This window comes from Falco naumanni, chromosome 8 (genome assembly GCF_017639655.2).
Source record: "Falco naumanni isolate bFalNau1 chromosome 8, bFalNau1.pat, whole genome shotgun sequence".
Taxonomy (NCBI): domain Eukaryota; kingdom Metazoa; phylum Chordata; class Aves; order Falconiformes; family Falconidae; genus Falco; species Falco naumanni.
The window spans coordinates 30,412,831-30,429,627 of NC_054061.1; the positions used below are offsets into that span (position 1 = coordinate 30,412,831).

General features: G+C 38.8%; 1 protein-coding gene across 5 annotated transcripts in view; it reads left to right on the top strand.

Annotated features, from left to right (window-relative positions):
- Positions 1 to 16,797, top strand: part of NCKAP5 (NCK associated protein 5) — a 245,226-nt gene that overhangs the window by 224,843 nt on the left and 3,586 nt on the right. For 2 of the 5 annotated variants that reach the window (XR_005829347.1, XR_005829349.1), the window contains one exon: positions 15,861 to 15,937. The exons of the other annotated variants lie outside the window; for them this stretch is intronic. The gene's annotated coding sequence lies outside the window, so the exon portion shown is untranslated. The remainder of the gene's footprint in view (positions 1 to 15,860; positions 15,938 to 16,797) is intronic. 5 annotated transcript variants of the gene reach the window in all.

Here is a 16,797-nt window from a genome sequence, read left to right on the forward strand (position 1 = left end):
TGGAGCTAGGCTGTCCTGAGCTCATTGCCTCATGCGTGCTTGCTTGGAGCTGCCCTGGAGCTGCCCTGCCTCCAGAGCTGGTGCTGCCGGGCAAGGCCGCGTCTGTCTGCCACCACCGCGGGTATGTCACCGAGAGCGCTCACACAAAGCCTTACTGGGCATGGACTGCACTACTGAAATAGCCACTCTGCACCACAGCTCTGTCCCGTTCCCTAAACCTGGTATGTGTGCAGGTCTTTAAGCCACATGTTTCCATTTGTCAAAATTGTTTCAGTCAAATTTGCCCACTGACAGGCTTGGGGCTGCGAGACTTCCTCTCTATTTAATCAAAGGGTTTTGATTCTCAGATGAGTGATGCAATACTTGTTCCGTCAAAGCAAAAGCTGTCTGAGTAATTACCCAAGTTGATGTAAGATCTATTGTCAAGGGAATTTTATAGGAGTATTTGACAATGCAAGTGACAAAAACCACAGGACCATGATCTGATAAGAAAACAGATTTTACCGTACCACCCATGGGAGTAGTACAGAATTAAAAATATTTTTTCTAGCCTCAAGTCTGATTCAACTCATGGGGAAATGTGAAATTAGAAATAGGCTAGGATGTCTCCAGACATCAACAAAACCTACATCCCTGCATGTTTTTTCCCCCTCCATAGGGCAAGTTCACATTCTGAGACCTGCTACCGAGCCTTATATCCCTAATCAGGTCTTATTGTTTCTAGTATCTTGCCATCAAAGTTACCTCCAAAAAGTAGAGTGAAGAGACAGCAAAACAAGCCATTTGAAGACTGCTAGGTAGTCTCTTGGGAGCAAAGTCTCACTTGACATGTATCACTTAAAAGAAATGTTGTGTAGTGTGGAAGAACATTCTTACAGTTAGCCTGAGGAGCTAGCTTGGCAACAATAAAAAGCTGCAGTTATACAGAGACTCATTTCTCTCCCTGTGCCTTCTAGGTGAAACAACTGAGGCTTCTTACACTGCTGAGACTTTTAGTAAAAAATCATGCAGTGGAGGGTGGCTCAGCAAGGAGGATGGTAACATTCTCCATAACTTTTTTAAGTTTTTAAAAGGCTTTGGCAAGGCAAAACAACATTTGGAAGGCAGAGTCCGCCAGATAAGATAACTTTTTTAATGGTATGCAAGGGATATTTTTAGGAAAAACTTACCCTAAAAAAACTGGAAGCTGTTATCTGCTGATACAGTTCTGCTTCTAGCACTAATGGACTCAGTAGTTTTAGTACTGTGCCACCACATCCCATTCTGACTAGCTCTCCAGCTGGTGTAAAAGTTCTGTTTTATGTTTGGTTAGTGTATTTATGAGGACGGGTAGGTGGCGACATTTTAACTCAAATATCTTTTAGCACAGAGTTTTAAAAGAGTATTTGGATATTGGTGAAGGACAGAAAGTCTTTGGCATAGTACAGCAGGCTGTGTGGCATTTAAAACACATGGTATGCAAGGCTAGCAGGAGAATACTTTGGATGGGAATCTGAGAGAAGACGCGGAGGAAGTGAAAAGCTGCAGCTACAGGAGGAAAGTTAAGGACTTGAAGCATCACTGGCATGTAGGTGCAGTTCTAGTGCCTATGGCACAGTGTCATGTAACGCTAAATGCCCAAATAATTCACAGCACGGAGTGAGCTTTGCCTTTGTATGTGGTTTGTCAGGTGCCAGATGCAGATGTGTGGGCTTGTCTGATTTAAGGCAACACATTGAACTGTCCTGTGGCTGCAGCTGGAGTGCTGTGCTGACTGAATATAACCCCTTTGGCACTGTAAGGAGGGAAGAACTTTGACTTTTGAGTGGAAAAACTTGATCACTGGAGCAGAAACCCCCTGTCCCACCATCTCGGCACGTAATTTCAAATTACAGAGAGAACCTTATCTTTTCAGCATGTAGGAGCTGCATAACCATATTACACACTGGCAAAAAGTCCTGCAGCTCATTTGCTGGAGTACCCAGAGGAATGGTCCAAACCTGCTTGTGTACAAATGCCCAGAGCAACACAGAGCTGTACGGAGCTAATTTACAGTGAGCCTGCTTGGGCAGTGTTAGCACAGCTCCTTATGGCCTGGTTACTCCAGGTCATTTCTCGGCAGGGCTGAGTAGCTGAAATAAGCAGAGTGTTGATAAGACCCCACCACGTTTGGTCCCAGCCCACGCAGTTTGCTCATCAGTATCTTCGCATCACACTGTGCTGTGCCTTGCAGATACACCCTGAGCACTATAACATCTATTTGCCTATTAACTTAAGATTACATAAGGATTTGATAGACACTGTGGCTCTTAGGTGTAAGTAGGTAGATTCTTTAGTCTAGTAAGAACCAGAAGTACTGCTGAGTAAAAGTATCATCAGTGATTTCCCTGAGTGGAAAATGTTCTGAGCTGTTTTTCAAAGGTTTGACAGATGGAGCTGCTGTGATTTGCAGCATGGCCCAAAGTGCACTAATGCTTCTGTCATTTGTAACCAGACTCTCTTCAGTCCTCCATCTCTGGAAATAAAGCTTTAGGTTTCATTTCTCTCCATGTTGAATTGGAATATTATAACAACACTGTAGGCCAAAATGGAATTCAGGGCACATTAACAGCAACAAATGATAAATATTAGTAAGTTTGTGAGATAGTGTAATTGTTGTAATGGTAGAAATTATATTAGTAATAAAAGAAAAAGCTAAAAAATAAATTGGATACAATAAACATTGGATTGACTCAATCAAAATAAGAGCAGTAGGGCAGAGAGGTATTCAGTGAGCTGTTTGTTTTCTGAAGCTGGAAAATATTTTGACTCCAAGAGGAGTATCTGATTAGCGAAGTTAAATGAGATGAATAATACTGTAATATTTGTGTGAATTGTTTTTCCAGCTGAAACTTGCCTTCCTCATCTACAACAGTGATACGTTTTGCATAAAGCACTCAAACATCATGCAGGGAAGGGTAGGAAATGACTGATCTTTTAGTATGAGAGTTCCATTCTGAGCAGAATACATGAAGAATAAGTTACACAGCTGATGGTAGTAGAAACTGTGGCAGTATACTGAAAATATATTAGCAAAGTATTTCTTTTTTTAAGACGATGCTTTTTCTTTTCATGTGTGTACAGACAATAATACCCTAATCAACACAGTCTTTGAAAAGAAGGCAAATTTTATGTCAAATACAAGCGAAAGTCATACTGAAATAATTTGCAGGTGTTTATAGTTTGTTCTACAAGCTGTTTTCGTCTCCCCAAAGTGATTCACCTTTTATTTATATGAGAAGTTATACTGGATTTTGTGCAATATGACACACAGATTGTCTAAATACTCAAGAAAAATATTGGTTACATATTTTTTGTGAGCTCAAACACTCTATAGCACGTCCCAAAATGAAGTATTTTATTTTTTACTGTATTTTCAGGCCCCGATATGTGAATTCCAGGACTTGTGCAGCATCTATATTATTTTAATGGAAAGTAGTGTTTGTATTTGGTAGGAGAAATAAACATGGGATTTAGCAGATTTGTTAGAATTAAGTGACACAGGGATGTTTGGGAAGTTTGTAAGGTATAGCTATACAATTTAAATGTCTAATTATCTTTCACAAAGGCTAAGATGGGTGATATAAGTTTTCATAGCACTTGTCAGAGTCCTCCCAGCCTGAACTGCCCATCAATCCATCAATGACAGACACATCCTGATAGCTCCGCTCCCATTAGTGCCGCCTTCTCTGGATTGCTCCGCTCTTTGCCTGATCATTAATAGAGGTCACTAAAACTTTTACATATTATAAAAAGCTGTAGCCTTAAGAACTTCCCTTAACTAGTGTTATTCTCAGCAAATAAAACCCCAAGTGAGTATTTGAAAAATTATCTGACTAATTGCCTGTCAAACATGTAAAAGTGATTTTTCTGACATCCTATTACATATGCACATATCCTATGGTTATTGAAAGCTCTATAAAGAATACTGTAAAACAAGACCTCAGATGGATTTGGGTGGATGAAGAGTAAAGCAGAAGTGGGTGGGAATGAAGAAATTAAATATGAATATATTATATTGCTGAGCGTTATAAAATTAAAATGTTAATCATGCAGTAGTAGTCTATGATATTTCTTATAACAAGAGTGTATAAACTTCACCAAGACACCGTATCTGCAGAAAAGTTACCAGATTGAGAAACTGGTTGGTAACACATGCACTAAGGTGCAAAGCAGATTTGAAATGTAAGAAGAGCTTTTCAGACAGTGCCTGAAACCGAGGAACAGAAGTAGCTAAGCAGCCAGCACACTTCCTGATTGCTGTTGCATGAATTATTTTGCCCTGCATAGCCTAACTGGAGAGTCTTGTTTGTGGCCCCTAATCAGTAAAGATATAGGCCAGTTTTTTCAAGCTTCATTTCCTAATGGCTGTGCCTAAATTCATATATTTAAACACTTCAGCTGCCCAGTTTTCAAAGGTTCTAAAAATCTGCAGCTTTTGCTGATGTCTTTGACAGATTCATGTATTTGGATGCTGTGAAAATCATGGTGTTTATATAGGTGCTCGAAATCTGGTTTAGGTATTCTCCCTCCATCTCACAGGATTTTGATCTGTAACATCATACTTCTGTACATTGGCTTTATGGGTGATGTCATGGAACATCAGCAGACATTTTGCCCTGAGTTACAAGGAAGACCAAATACAGGGTATGTTTTAATCTAGTCCTACAATGTCACAGTTAAGATCATACCATAATGAAATTCTTTGTATTTTTAAACCCATTTCTTTGTTGCATTTTCCATAACATTCATGTATGAGCAACAGGAAAACACTAAAGCTCATCTGTGTCATTTTACGGAATATTTTTATTATTACTATTATTGGAATGTCATCCTTTCTTTTCATGTTACTGAGAACTGCTATAACAAGCCAGGGTACCAGAAAGATCAACATTTATAATACAGCTTTTCTATAAATAAAATCCATTATAAAAACATGGAGTCTGCATTATGACATCATTAGTAGCACAGTGATGAAAACAGAAGCAGCAGAGCAAGCCAAAGAACAGCAGTCACCATCGAAAAGCAGCATAATTTGGAGGGCTGTAGCCTTTCTGGTTAACTGATAAAGACTAAATAATAGTTTTTAGAGGTTCTGTTTGCTCATGGTAATTTCATCACTTGTGATACTAGAAGATGAAGTGTCTGGCTATGTAGGAAGTTTAGGTATGAAGACGTTTATCTTATTGTCTTGTTCTACAAGGCAAATACTGTTGAGTTTTTTCCCCACGTTACACAAAAACTACTTGGTTGCTCAATTAGTATGTTTTCTAAGTGGAAAGGGGGCGCATGTTGATGGCACCCGCTAGTGTCACATGCACTTTAGCTCAGCAGTGTCTGTGCCTGTGAAAGTGTTTGGGAAGCCACACATTCTCCACCACAGCCAAAAACTTAGATACCAAGTAGGGAATGCACTGTACTTGGGATTTCAGGTACCTCCTGCAATTTCTGTGGAAGATAGAGCTTTTTTTTGCCTCCATATCCTTTTCCTCCAGAAGGTTGTAAGACATGGAGTCTGGATATCAAAGGACAGAAGAATTCAGATTTATGCATGCATCATTATATAGATAATGACCATTCATATTTACTCAGAGGCAGAAACTGTTCAGTGTCCGCAGGCCCGATGACACAGTGCACAAACAGGATCATCTCCATAAGCTCCATAGGCTTTGGATAGCAGAAAAGCCCTGAGCTTTTACACAGGGCTGTCCAAAGAAATAAAATGATAGACAACCCCAACTGATATACCAGAGCCTGTCTTGCTGTTGCTGGTGGCATTAGCATTTGCTAACCTGTGCTAAGCCAATTTTGTGAGACAGTTGGGAGTTTAACAAACCTATTTCAGATTGTATTTTGGAAGAATCTCAAGCATGGGGGAAACTGGTCATGTTCTGTTCATTGCAGCAGATGGTATCCCATTTGGTGTTTGTTAGCTTTGTTTGCAGCTCAATATTTTGTTTCTAGGGGAACTCAGTAAGTTAAATAATTTATCTCTCTAATGCATCAAGAGTCTGATCCAAAGTCTACTGAACTCAGTGCAAAACATTTGATTAACTACCACATACACTGGATAAAATGCCAGGTCCTGTATGCTGAAGAGCATTTCAGATGCTCTCTAGTGAGAATAATACAGGCCTCTGTCTCTCCATGGAGAATTTCTTGCCTGCAAAGAAAAAACTGAATATTCAAATAGTGACAAGCTTAGTAGTTAAGAGTGCAGGACTATGGAGATCAGGATGATGTTCTGGCTGACTGTTCAAATTGCTAAACCTCTCTTGCTATTAAATTCCCCATTTTTAAATAAAGAATATAAATAATACCTTCCAGCTGCATTTGAAATTTAATCCAGTACTGTTAGCAGGCTGCTTTGAGGGCTTTGAAGGCCCCATAGCAGCGCTAAGCAAATAATCATTATCACTTAATATTCTCATCAAGCCTTCTTACTCAATATGGGATCTTGCATTACAAGGCTAACCACAAACACATCACCCCTCTGCTGAGGAATTTTCGGAATGTCAGAAGCAAATTCACACCCTGATTCTGCAAAGAGTTTTGCATGAGTAGAGAACTGTACCGCCTTCAGCAGTCCTGCTGTCTGTACAGGGCTCCTAACAATATCTGTGCATGGAGGAAATTTTTATTCCATTCTTACAAGTAATTGAATCATGAATAATCTAAATTATCAATGAAATCAACACTTAAAACACTTTTTTTTTTTTTTTTTTTGTATTCCAGTAAATATCAAATGCCTTTTCATTTTCAGCAACACTTCTCAAATTATTCATTCACTACTAGGGCCTGGGAATTGCTGTGTTCTGTATTTTTATCCAAATTTCCTGTTTGTATCATCTTTGGTCATTCAAAAAATGAGTGCATATTAGCTCTACAGTGTGTCTGCATGAATTCCAGTTGTATTTTAGTCCTCCTAGTGGCCTATTACATTAACAGTATTATAATCTGTATCTTAGGCATAGAAACATGTTCTGTATTACCAGTATCTTACAATAGTTTGCAGTGTTCATACTGTAGCAACATTTCTGTACTGGTAAGGTCAATAAATCTTCTAAAGCATTTGTCCAGCAAATCCATTCATGTGGCTGGCTATCACTTCACATGCACATTTTTTTATTTATATACAAATTGTAGCCAAATCAATACAAAAAATACTACATTATTCTGTCACTGCAGGAAGCCCACTGTAGGAACAGGAGCCTGTCGTGGTTCCTCACACTGAATTCCTTCTTTGATCGTTCCCAACAAAGGTTTTCTCACAGCCAAATAGTGGGGTCAGACCCCACAGAACTGAGGTTCTCAATATATCATTTTCATTGTGCTTCCTTTCTTGGAAGAAGCCTCCAGAGCCTTGTCAAAATAACACCTCACATTCTAAGAGTGGACTTTTATAGCCCAGGTGGGTTCAGCACAGATGTTTACCAGCCTTTTAGATCCTGTTAGCTGTTTAACCTAAGCCTTGCTGGAATCCAGGGAAGGCAAAAGTGAAAGGCAAAGGTATGTCCAGCACACTTGTCCTTGACTCCTTTCTGTATTGAGGCTGTGCCCCTCACAGAGAGTTTGCAACCACTAATGCTTCCTACCAGATCCAGGTGAGAGACGTTTTGTATGACTGGCTGAACCACAATACAGGATAGAGGTTCTCAAGACCACAAACAGATGTACTTGTGTCTAAAAGATGAAAGCAAACAAATCTAAACCCATAAACTTCACTATGAGAGTGGTAAGACACTGGCCCAGGCTGCCCAGAGCAGCTGTGGGTGCCCCGTCCCTGGCAGTGCTCGAGGCCAGGCTGGATGGGGCTGGGAGCAGCCTGGGCTGGGGGGGGTCCCTGCCCATGGTAGGGTGTTGCAACTAGATGGTCTTTAAGGTCCCTTCCAACCCAAACCATTCTATAATTCTATATGAAATTAACTAAAATTCCTTTCGGCTCACAGCCAGATGATATGTGTGTTAATCAAAATGTGTATCACTGCTTTAATTTTGTGAGGAGGCAAGTTTAACATAAATCTCCTGGCTGCAGGAACTTCCATCTGCATCTCCAGCAGTGGTCATCTTGGTGCCCAGCATTACCATACTTAATTCACAATGTTTCTTTTTTATTATCCTTTAGAGCTGGGCAAAGGAATAATCTACAGTCTGTGTTTATGACATAAATTGCCTATTCCTTTCATGTAGCCCTGTGCCTCATTTCCTTTTGGATTAATCCGCATGGTTACTGAGTCACAATACTCAGGACTATATCCTTGAGTTGTCTGGTAAACATGAGATTAGTTACAATCTGTATTTTTTTCATCAATATTTTAATCCGCTGGCTAAATTATTAAATTTAATCTCAGCCTGTTTCTGTTCTCGGTGTTGTCACCACAAGCACAGGTGTAGTGCTTTCTCCTGGTTAACCATGGTGGATGCTCCAAATGACACAGATTCTCTCAGGTACGAGGCATACTGCACTACTTGAACATACACCACGTACTCCATAAGCCATAAATTGAATGAGAAGCCTGTTCCTTGACCCCGGTCTCTCATGAGACAAGTGAGAGACTGAGCAAGGAAGCACGATTGTTATCATTATGCAGGTTGTTTCTGGTGGATGTGGGTAGCATTGCTTACGGATTTTGTATACACAAAGTAAGTATTTTAAGAGTGTGAATGGCTCGCCCCAGTGATGGTAGTGGTCAAAGAAGACTGCAGCAATTGTGGAAGTGAGACCAGGGAAGGAAACAAAGAGGACATGAAACCTGGTTACCATGCTGTTTCAATACCAGGACCATGTCCGTGGGTTATGGACAGAACAGGAATCACAGCAGTGGAGTAATACATCAAAGGTGAAGCAGAAAATCTGTGTAACATAGCAGATAGGTAAATGAGACCTTGCAAGTAGACACAGCGAAGGACTCTGCTCGGCTGGTCTCCGAGGTGCCTTACTTGCCTCAGATCATATCACCATGCTTCCCAGTTCCACCATTTTTGCACGCTTCTTTGTCCTTCCTTGTATAAATGGTGGGGAAGTAGTTCTTGCTCTCCTCATGCATTATGCCACACCGTACCATGTGCCATGGTCTTTCCTCCTTTGTTGTCTTTGTTTATTCCCTTGTTTAGCAGATGTTTCTATGGTTCTTCAGCTTTTAGCAAGCAGGAGGTACCCAGTGTGCACCTTCTTACAGTGGACTTCTGTTCTGTGAGAGTAGGCTTAGGTCACAGAATGATTTTCTGAGCATCACAATCACACTGGGCACATTCCTGTGTCCATGTGCATGAGAAGATTGCTAACGCTCCTCTTCAGCACCTTGAGTGGGGAAGCCACACAGGCAGACATACCTGCAGCTCCGCATTCTTTCAGAGGCAATCCAGGAGCTCCTGCCAATGGACCTGAGTTAACAAACATGTCCTCAAGCACATCTGGAACTCAGCCATTAATTTCTGAGCTTTTAAATTACAATTTTTACTTGATTATCTTCCAACAGTTTTTTAAATTCTTGATTAATTTTGGGCTGGCTATTTAATACATTGTTTGGTTAACTAATTCATGTAGCTGTTTATAATTATTGCCTTACTCTAAAATCATCTTAATAGAAGGTTGGTTGGGGTGGGTTTTTTGTTTTCTTTCCAGTAGAATAACAAGTTATTTTATTATTCAAACAAGGCTTACTTCCTGCTGTTTTCAATAAGATTTTTAATAAATATGTAAATTTAAAAATTAATTTACTGCATACGTTTGGCAGCATGATTCTTGAACTGACAAAAGTTTGATGGATTGTAAAATTATCCTCCATAAAAATCATCAGTCATAGTAAACAGAATTTATCAACCTCTGGTAATTTTACAGCTTTTTCTTCATCTTATCTTCTGTTAGGAACTCACTTAAAATTGATTATAATATAGTATGTTTCTAGAACCGTAATTCATTCATAGATTAATTAGATTTTAGGTTAATATCCCATCATGGTATAGGACATAAGCCAACAGTGTTTTCCAGTTGTTACAGAACTGCAGTAGAGAAACCTTGATTACTGTTCCCATGTGGTTTAACCGCCAAGACTAATCACTAATCAAATTCAAACAACATAAAATGGAACATCCTTCATAGCATTTATTTTCTAGCTGACTTATACTATGGGCTCTTTATTGATACAACTTGGTGTACTAAATGAACTAAAAATTCCATGAGAGGATTTATCCTTCCACTTTAATTTAGTTCTGCAGCCTATATCTGAAACTCTTGCTCAGATTTTTGTGGATGTTGTGTCTCTGTCCCTCAAAATATTCTGCCCTACAGCAAAGATAAATTGTTTGCATAAATTTAGAAAGTACATGTAAATAACTGTACTGTTATGTAGGATTTGATGGCAGATGAACTGAAACATAGGTTTCCATTCTGCACTTCATGCTTTGCTTGAATCAGTACTGAAAATAGCACACATCATGTCAGCAGAAGAGGTGGCAAGTGCAGTCATGTAACCAGCATCATTATTTGCATCTATCCTGTCCCAGTTTTCTCTGATTACAAAGCAACTTTTGTAGTCTTCATTGCACAGGGTCAGAAAACAGCATGCACATAGGTCAGGCTGTGACAGATTTACCGGGAAGGCAACCTGGGCCTCTTCCTTTGCTGCCTCCAGAAGCACTGACCAATGCAACATGTGGCATGATTGCCCAGCCACATCCCCTAACCTTCACTTAGGGAAGGTGGTATCTACATCCCTATAGAGAAGGGCACACCCGGGGTGGGGGGTGGGGGGGCTGGTCATTAGTGCCTTCCAGACGCCCGGTGTCACAGAAGAGGAAAGAAAAGGCAATAGTTTTTCATTACATTCATAAGAGGTAAAAAACATCTAATATATAAAGAGTTGATTAAGATCTGGAGTGGAAAGGAAAATGACAACTTCAGGCTCCTAAAATAAACTCTTTTGTTGGGGTGGGATTTAAGCATGATAATTCAGAATTTTTTAAGAATAAAGATCCCGTTTCCAAATGTGAAAGTTATCACCTCTGTACTTCTGCTTGGTGAGAGCTTGGGAAAGGTATTCTGATGTATGCACACTGTGTACACCAACATGGAGGCTCCCTCCACAGTGGCTAAATGTGCAGTCATGCAGAGGTGGAGTGATGGGTCTGGAAAGATTGTTTGCGTCTTCCAACTGTCCTCCTCAGAGGCTAAAAATGAGAAAAGTATTTGCTGTGGAGTTCACTCCTTTGTTTAAATTACGTCTATGAATCATCTTTTAAACTTGTAAGAAGGGATATTCCCTTACTTTCCTCTGCAGGTCTTCCAGCAGAGATTCATACTCTTTGAACGCCCTTGCAGACAGCACAGCCCTCTTAGTGCACATGCAAGCCAGTTTTCATAGCTGGGAGAATTATTTCTGCATGGTTTCTTCATACTGCTGATTTGTTCTTGATGCTGCCACATAACGTTGCTCCTTTTCTATCTGCTGCTTCTGCCTTTTTTGCCCATAGGTCAGCTGATGTACCTTGGATAGTCACAAGCTAACCTGACATGAATCTAGTCCAGTACTCAAAAGAGAGGATTACTAGTGAGGAAAATCATTATCCTCTACCAATTACCATCTGCAGTATAGTTTTGAAGGGCAGTTCCATTTTCCACCAGTATGCTGGGTGACTGACATACAGACATTACAGACCAGGAACGGAGACATCTCTAGACAGTGAGAGGATAAGTGTCTTTGTAATTACCAAAATAAATAGTCTTGTTCAAAAAAGCCAAAGGTGGAAGATGACACAGCTAATACTTAGGAACCAGTAGTCTGAGAACAGTTCACCCATTCAGAAAAATGACCCCGATTACTGAAAATGTCAGGGAGATTATATGTTGTATGAGTATGATCCTGCATTTACTGAGTTTGAAAGGAATTTTTTGCTGCAGTCAAATGTGGGATAGAATCTATCTTTTTAAGAACCTCATTTCGTATTACATTTTTAAAAAACTTTTCTTGAACCATATTTTTCCCCTTCTTGATTCAGTTCTGAGTAAGTATCCCAATTTTTTTTTAAAGAAAAAAGCTCCAAACCTCTAATCTAGGATAAAATTGTAACCTCTTTTTTATAAAGCCCCTTCTTTATTGGAACAATCAGCCATACTTTCATCAAGTTGAGGACTTTCATTCAGTAGGGCAAACCTCTGTATACTTAAATGCCATGTGGTGAAATACAGTCTGATGAAGACTGGAACAGTGAAGTTACTTAGGACTGCATAGTTCCAGTACCGTTCAGTTATCACTGGCAACGTAACCCTCAGCATAATTCTGTCAAGGAATAGCACTGAACTTCAAATGGTTAAGCAGAGTTCAGTAACTTTGTCAGCAATCTTTTCTGTCAATATGATTTTTTTTTCACTGTAATTTTTTTCCCATCACTAGAAAATCAGAACAATTTGGTTATTTAACTCCCTCTACAAGTAAAGCTAAAAGGATGTTGAAAAGTAAAGTGTATCCTATGCATGTCTTGTTCATTTTCAGTCTGTCAGGTTCTAAAAACTGAGTATCGGCTTCCTTTCTCACCATGGATATTTCTTCCTTAATGCTTTGTGATGAGCCTCTGATTGCAGTAAGCATTGCTTTTAGTGGGTAAATTCCCTGTGAGGAGCAAAATTGGTGATTCCACCAATGTGAACACAGCAAGGCCTTGCTTTACCTTCTGGAGAAAGGACTGGTGTTGAATTGATTTGGTTTTTAATAAATCCCCTCAACATGCTTGATTGAGCACCTGCATTGTGACCATTTTCCAAGGTGTTGCCACTTAGAATTGTATTTTCTTCTTCCATTTTAAATAAATTTTGTCCGCATACAGTTGATGCAGCCAGTGGCCATTCTGAGGCACTATGAGAAAACAACTGCATTTGTGGCATTCAGTTTGTAACTAAGCAGAAAGTAAAAAGCTAGATTTACCTGACCTGGAAACTGGGACCTGAAAATCCTTGTTTATTAAATTATGTGAAAGTTCAAAGAGGGTTGGTATATACCTAATCGGGTCAAACAGTCTTCTCATACCAACAAAATAATCATATACTTTGTAAATTATGAGGATGATATTCTTGGCATTAAAATGCTGAATGTACTTAGTCATCTCATCATTTTATGAAAATGATGCCTTTGAAAGCATAAGGCTCAATTCACTAAACTATCTTTCATGTCCTAAACTACACAAAAATTCAAGCTGTAGACAACGTGAGTCTCAACGCCACAGTCACCTACACATTAAGCAATAGCTGTTTTGTCCAGATCAACAGTTATGAATCATACACAGTTCATGCTAATCAGCTTTATTTCCTCTAAGATAATTTACTTACAATTCAGGATTATCAGAAGCGCTCTCCTTGTGATACTAAAATACATTTGTAGATTGTGACACTTAAATTCAGTAGGCAAGCTTTGGTTCTGTTGTCATTGTTATATTTCCCATCGTGCCACAAGTGGATGATACCTACCTATGTATATATGGCTTTCCTATAAACTGCTGAACAGACTAATGAACTTGAAAGTACTTCGTATCAATGTATTTTTTCCTAAGAAAAGAAGCTGGCACTTATTCTTTATCTTGAAAATCTGATGGTGTGTCTTTGAGAATGTCATTGTCTGCTGCAGCAAAATAATCGTGGGATTTCTGCTCAAGTAGAAAAAAGAAAAGTGATTCATTATTTCAAAAATTATTTTACTGTCAGTCCAGAAAATAGATGAAAGCTTCTGACAATATACAAGGGAGAGCAAGGCTTATCTTATTATTTAAGGTTATGCTTTAAAGAGAAAGAAGTTCAAACATCACATTTTTAGCTCAGCTGTAATACAGCAGAGGTCATGCAGTTACAGCTTTCACCTTTGTGGTTTCCTGGATGTGACTGTACAGTTGTTTTCACTGCAGAGTGTTACCTGTCCACCTGATGTTAAATGAGATCTGGAGATTGTTCGCGTTCGACACAGCCTACCATTGCATTCTGTCCTGGCTGGCTGATAGAAAGCTACTACCCGGTAGTTCAAAACCAACACTTTTCATGTAACACCTTCCTACGGCAGGCTAGTTGTGTAACACCATTGAATTCGGTGAGAAGTTACTTCTGATTACACCAGTGTATCTGTGATCAGAATCCTGCTCTGTATCTCAATACACTTTATTTTACAAGAAGCTGTGAACATAGTAAAAATGTCCTACTACGAGGTTACATATGAGCAACCTATGCAATCCTGCAACTGCGTATCCCATTTAGAAACATTGTGTCATAAATACATAGCAATTACAGGACTTGGAGGATGTCTAAATTGCTAAAACTCTGAATTTGAAATAAGAAACAGTAGCATTGTGGGATCAACATACACAGACAAAGTAACAAGTTTTTAAAAGTTAAAAATCTAGAAAATAGTTTTCCTTTACAATAGAGTTTTAAATAATAACTAAAAAAATAAAAAGTGAACATTCTTTGTATCTCCTATTAGAGATCAGATCTGAAATGAAAGACCTAGAGTTATACAATTAAGTATTGATTTTGTTGATCTATATTTAATTCTCATAGCAATTTAGTTGTTTTTACCCAATAGTGTTTTCCAGTTATACTTCACTAGAAGCAATGCCCTTCTTGCTTCTGTGTTAATCTAAAAACTAAATTGCCCGGTGCATGAGAGACATAAATAAAGTTCATTTTATTTTTGTGTGTAACTGATTCTGAACCCTTTAAAGTGCTGGTTAACTAAACTTAGACAGCTGGAAAATACATTTATCCTGCAGAATGGTTCATTGCTAATTCTGGGCTCTGGCATGCCTTATAAGCATAGCCTGACCTCCAGGCTATCAGGGCTTCTGTGTGTTACCATCTAGAAGAAATGGACTTGCTGTTTCGTTCCTTTCTGCATGCCAGCTGTGGGGTCCTTTGCACCTATGAACCATCCCACCCTTCCCTGCACCTTCCCGTTAGACCTGCAGAGTCTTTGTGCCATTCAGAACAGCTACGGTTGTGACTGGTCCTTCATCACACACACAGCACTGAAAATGCATTCTGCCCACATGTAACCTCTCATTTTTAAAGTTTAAAAAAAAAACTGATTTGATGTATTAATGTAGAAATAACACCTATTTATAATGTATCAGTGTAACTGCAGGCTAGTTTTCTTTTCCTAATTTCCTGTGCTTGAAGTGACATGCCAGATTTTATTATATCACTAATGGGTTTTAGTTATTCCCTTTAGGATGTTGCCAACAAGGAAACATTATTCTGGTTCATAACTCATGAGTTTATTTCAAAGTGATGTGACTTGTGATGAGTGTCTGTATTATGTCAGACAGAGTTTCTACTCTTCTAAAAAAAAAAAAAACACCCCATACTGACTAGCTAAGAAATGCCAGTGGTGGGAAGCTCTCTACTTACACAGAGAAGAACCACAAATGCTCCCCATACCCTGAGGTTACAACGGTACAGACTTTCTATACAGAAATATAGTATAAGTAAAACCAGCTATCTATTGATCTGCTTTGGGATGACAGGCCAATGCTTTTACAGAGACACTGTGAAAACCACAGTCCTTTTCTGCACTGAGCCTTTTTTTTTTTTTTCCTTAGACCAAAATCTGTGACTACGTTTTTTTATCTTTTCCCTTAAGTTAGTGCTTAGGAAAACATATAGTGACCACACCGAATGCAGCAGGCACCTTATTTATTCATAGAACACAGGCAGAATAGCCAGCAGCAAAGTCAACACCTTCAGGCTGAAATGGCTTTTAACTATTTTTTCTGAGAAGAATCCTGTCTGAGAGCAAGCACATGCTGTTGGCCCTGTCTTAGCTCTTCTAGCACTATATCACCAAGTCCTTTTTTTTTTCCTGCAGTGATAAAACCACCAGCTAATTATGCAGAAAATTACTACTAATACAGGAAAGATTTGACTGGAACCCACGACTTGGAGGTTAGCTGCTCTACACTATTACCAAATCTCACCCAGTTCTCATGGATACCAAACACATCTGGTCTGCTGTCAGATGTTCCTATCTGCAGGAAAAGCTGCTGATTCACATTAGTGTGACTCTCAAATGCATTAATGAACTAATTACTTTAAGATGCACAATGCTAACATCTTCGAGCTAACCCTTGTTCTTTGTTATAACTGTGATTCTGCTGAAGTCAGTAACAGATCTATATGAACAAACTAAAGACACTACTTAACCACATACACAATTTATCAAACAAATTCTAATAATGGTTGCTTTGGTTTTGCCTTTTGATTCATCTAGCAGCTATTGTGACTGCCATGAAAAATAAGAAACTTAATTAAGTATGAATCTAAATTAATACACTGTTACTTTTTTCCAAATTGTATCTATAGTAACTAGGAAAAAAATCCTTAAAGAACTTGGGGTAACATTTGTTCTGACATGCCAAGTTTAAAGAAGTTATCGGTGACTTTTCAGCTCCAGGAGTACACATAGTTTTGTTACTGTGGGAGAAAATTATTTGTGATTATGCATATTCTTACATTAATATTTCTGCTTAAAGCTTTTTTTATTTTTGCTCATGGAGCTTAGGCTGTGAATGTTTTCTTTTATGTGTCAAGGACTATAATATTGTATTTTAACTTTCAAACTACAAATATATTTTTATTCCATATACAATTTAACAGAAAAATGTAATAGATTTAAGTGTAGCTGTACTAATAAAATCATGAGATAAGATCATACTGTACATATTGCACAACTGATATCAGAGTATACTTCTAGAATATTAATTCCCTACCAAAAGTCCTGTCCAGGTGACCCTACTTTCTTACCT